Here is a 4,693-nt window from a genome sequence, read left to right as displayed (position 1 = left end):
ACAGAGTACCCTTATGTAGAAGGTGTCCTGTGGGTCCTAGTAGTGTAGTCTCCCTGGTCACCTGAGCAAGGTGCTCCAGGGTTGTCCCCTGTATGAGTTGTGTGTGCCTTTCCTGTTGTAATTCAGCCTTGGTGCTATTGGAACATAAGTGGGTGGGGTTGACCCTCGGGCTGACTGGCTGTGCGGGCTGGCTATGACTACAGTGGACGAGATGTTGTGCTAAGGCTGAGTAGGAGTCGTTTCAGTGAGTCTCTGGTGCCAACTGATCCACTCTTCATGTGTGTCATTTGTGGAATATACTGGATGGTGCTCTGGTGTGGTCTGAAGCCAGCCACTGGGTGAGTAGGTTCTGGAACATCTTGAGAGGGTCTTTAGTACAGGCCAAGGTTAGCCACTGCTTGTGCCAGGCTTGGGGCCTCTTGGTAGGAGCTACAAAGTGATCTGTGGTTGGTTGCCACGTGTACTGGGGCTTGGTGGTGCATGGGAGTGGCTATGCTATGAACTGAAGCCAGCTGCCACTTGCTAAGGATCCTTTGGTGGCACCACGATGTGAGCTGAGGCCAGCTGCCATGAGTACCAGGCTTGTAATTGCTTAGCTGAGCTATGTTCCGGGTCAAGACTGGCCATTGCTTACGTCAGGCTTGAGACCACCTGATTGGTGTTACAATGTAAGATGAAACTGGTCACCATTTTTACTGGGCTTGGAGACACTTAGCAAGAGCTCCAGGGTACACAGTTATAGGCTGCTCCTTTTGCGGGGTCAGGTTGTGGACCTTTGAGAGAGTTTGGGAAAGTTTGCAATGCGAGCTGAGGCAGGCTGCTTGTGTGGAGTAACCACTAGAAGAGACTAAGCTGGCCATTTGGGTGGGGTAGCATCAGAAAATCAACAAGGTGGGCAAAAGGTGTTAACCAGATAAAAGGAGAGCTCATATTTGGTTCTCTCCCCCTCCCCACACTGAGCTGGCTGGATGGGAAGAGATTTTAACAAAGGAACAATGGCACCTATCAGCCCTTCTGTCCCCAGAGAGATTTGCTCCTCCAGTTTGCCCTGAAGTTAGTCAATTTAGTTCTAACCCTGTATGTCTCTGGCACTTTATGAGCTCCTGCCCCTGTGCTGAAGCTTAGAACAAGTGACTTTGTGAGCAAGTGAGTCCGTGACAGTCTCTTTAAGAGAAGCGCCTCAGTTTCTAGCAGCCCTTTTCCTTTCTCAGGCGCAATCCCTGCTGGTTTTCACAGCCTGATGTTATGGGGACTCCTCTTTCTGGTACTGATGCCCTGGGTTGTGGAGGCCAGTGTGGGACTGGAACCCCTTGCTCCTCAGGGGACCTTCCAGCTGAGCTGTCCCTCCCAATTTTTAACTACCACACTGTGGGTGTGGGACCTGTCTCTGTCCCTCCTACCAGTCTTATTATGGCTTCTTCTTTATAACTTTAGTTATATATAACTTTAGTTCTTTATAACTTTACGTACTCCACCACCTTGATTGAAAGTCCAGAAATGTTCATTTTAAATATCTGGAGCCAATCTTTAAAAAAATTCTGTAAACTAATGAGATTAGCCATTAAACAAGAAAAATCAGGAGGCCAGAACAACACAAACCATGAATTAAACTTGCTTATACTTTAATGTCGCCAAAAAGCATCTTTACAGCAGCCTTTCCCTATATTGTTAAATACATTGTTTCTTTTTCTTTTGTAGTACAAAAGCTGAAGTTACCATTTTCATCCAGTTGTGTCAGCCAGTGCATTTCTGGCAATTTGTAAGGAAGTGACAGTTGGCCCAATTCATTAAAATGATTAATTCACCTCTTGGCACCTAATGACTGGCAGGAAATAAGACAGGAACCTTCATTTTGCCTTGCCTTTGGATGTCAGGAGAATAACTTTTCATGTGCTGTGGGTTTTACACACCCACCCACACACCCACACCCACCCACCCACCCCTCCCCCCTTGGAGTAATTTACCAAAAGCTGATTTCTGATGGAGATTTCACAGGCTTTTCTATTGAATGCCCTTTCCTTTTAAAAAAAAAAAAAATCACAGCACATTAGCTCTTGCATATGGGTGCTCAACTGAGAGAAATGGCCAATTTCCCCCAATACTGCTGGTATATTTAGTCCACTGCCCACTAAACCCTGCTGTAGGTACTGACATGCTTGAGGATAAGAAGAAACTAAAAGAAAGATGAACAGGGAACAGGTCTCTGCCTATAAGGCCTCCTTTTGACACGTTATGTATTATCTCAAGAGTTTTCCAGGTGAAACATACTTGCAAAGGATGAGAGTAGGCCAAGGCCCCTTTATTATTAGCTGAGTTTGGCGCAGACCACTGGAGAGGTACGCCCGAGGGCGTGGCACCAAGTGAACTCCTTTGCCTACACAAGGCAGGCACACCCTGGGCACTTCTTTATTTTCCGTAGACTAGTGTTTACAAAACTAGCTGTTTCTTGAGAAAGTTGAATGTTTTTTAAAATATAAATTCCTAGGCCCTTCCCGAGGCTTAATTTTCAGAATGGGGCCTGGGAAGTTTGTGTAAATATCCTTAGGTGATTGTGATGTAACCAATTATTTAGAAAATATTATCCTGAGATTTAGTCTAGATCCAACTTGCTTTCAAAGGGGATGGGGCAGGGAAGAGAGAGGACCCTCTTTCCAGGAAAGGGGAGATACTCAACCCCACAGTATGCAGAATGAGAGTCTGTAAGAACAGAAGAGCTGGTGAGGCCTTCTGCCAAGAGGGGGGCTGTCCCATCCTTCCTGTGCTCCAGTCACATAAAAGGAAAGAGAGTAGGGAGTCGGAGAGAAACATGTCTGGGCCTTGCCCTGAGCAGGAACAGCCCCTGGCCCTGGTTTACCTTCCAAAGACCATCTCCTCCAAGGGCTCTGCTTATTAGCTTACCACGGTGAAAATGCTACTTTTTGTACTGCACACCAGTTTTAGGAAGTTTAGCCATGAGGATAGAGGGTTAAGGAGTACCTAGTATTCATTTAGAGTAGTGTTTTCTAATGTGTGGTATAGACACCATGGTGTAACACTAGGTAATGTCAGGCCATCTCCTAAGCTGTATGGGGTAGAGGCAGCCTATGTGGATAGGCCAGGGCAATGTAGGGAAGAGGGGTTTGGGGAGAAATGGCCTACAGGATTTCCTTTTTCTAGACATTGGTGCCTCTTTCTCAACCCAATTAGGATGCTAGAAACATTCTTTGAACCTCATTTGTCCATTAAATCAACCAACAGTTATATAAATTGCTTTTTGTTATTGAATGACCTGGTTACCAACTCAACTCTGACCCTCACTAAACAGAGTCAGGAAAACACTTAGAAGTACCTTCCTTGCATCTCTTCTCTTCATCACGTTTAAACAGGATTGCGGTTGTGTGTATAGGTAAGGCAATGTGCCATTCCTTTGCAGAAACTAACGAATAACCGGACACACTCAGAAAAATATATTCTGAATATATTGCAAAAAATATTGCCTCTGATGGCTTCTCTATGTACAAAAATTTGTTGAACAAAAATCACTTATATCATGATTCTCAATCTCTATCAGCAAAGGTACAGTTAAGTGGATATAATTTGCCTTTTCTGTATACAAATTTGGATTGAGATTCAAGATAAAAATCCTATCAACAGAAAACTCCATCTTTATGCTACACTTGAAGATGCTAAACTGAACATTCCTAAGGAACTATGGACAGTTCACTTATTCTCCTTGAGGAATTTTTTTTTTTTTCAGTATGAATTCTGTAAACCATTTATAGTGACTGCATTGTATTTTTAATTAAAATTAACAATCTAAATGTTAATATTATTTGGTGGGCTCGCTTTTATAGCTTCCTTGTATTTATATGGCAAATAATATAGATTTTCCTATTTAAAGAAGTTATAAAATTTTTCTTTCTAAACAAAATTTTATTAGATCAAAAGTTTTACTTAAAAAGAGAAATTAAAATTTTAATGAAGGTATTTCGTGTTTACAGGGAAACTCAAGATGATAGTGAATGAATGATAGCAGTGCAAGAATCATTTCTCCCTGTGGTCCTCCCTGGAGAAAGATACAATGACTCAGAACCAGTGGTGGCCGATGAAAAGTTAAGATACTCAGCATCAGTGGAAACCACAGAGATGTTCGAGGACTTAAGATCTTCTGGGAAAGATAAGGTAAGGCAGACAACACATAAAATCCGTACATAGCAGTTCTACAAATAATGTTTTGTTCAACGTTGGTTATAATGTTGAGATGCTGTAGGAACTTGTTGATATCAATTAGCCAATGGTAAAACTGGTTTCATTCATTATACATCATTTTGCTTAATGTCGCAGAACCTATTGATGATATTGAGTACTTAATGTACATATTTTTTGTTTCTAAAACCCGTATAGAACATAAGTAAATGACCTTTGCTACACTGCATTTGGCAATAGTGGGTTCCATGCTATAAATTCCCTAAACCATTTCTTATATGATGCATGCTGCTTTGAGGTCATCCTTCCCTACTGCTAGCATATAGCATCCATGCCAAGAGCACTGTTCCTCACTTTCTCTTGTTTGCTCACTATCCTAGTGGATTTGACGTTGTAGGCTTATTAGGTGGGCTTGCGGGTTCTGTTGCACAGGAAACGCTATCATCCTAGAGAGAAGCAGTTATTAGAGGATAAAGACAATTATGCAACAAGTTTTTAAGTATCCTTT

This window comes from Pteropus vampyrus, unplaced genomic scaffold (assembly GCF_000151845.1).
Source record: "Pteropus vampyrus isolate Shadow unplaced genomic scaffold, Pvam_2.0 Scaffold29, whole genome shotgun sequence".
Classification (NCBI taxonomy): Eukaryota; Metazoa; Chordata; class Mammalia; order Chiroptera; family Pteropodidae; genus Pteropus; species Pteropus vampyrus.
The sequence above is the reverse complement of the archived record's forward strand: the minus strand, read 5'-3'. Positions refer to the sequence as shown.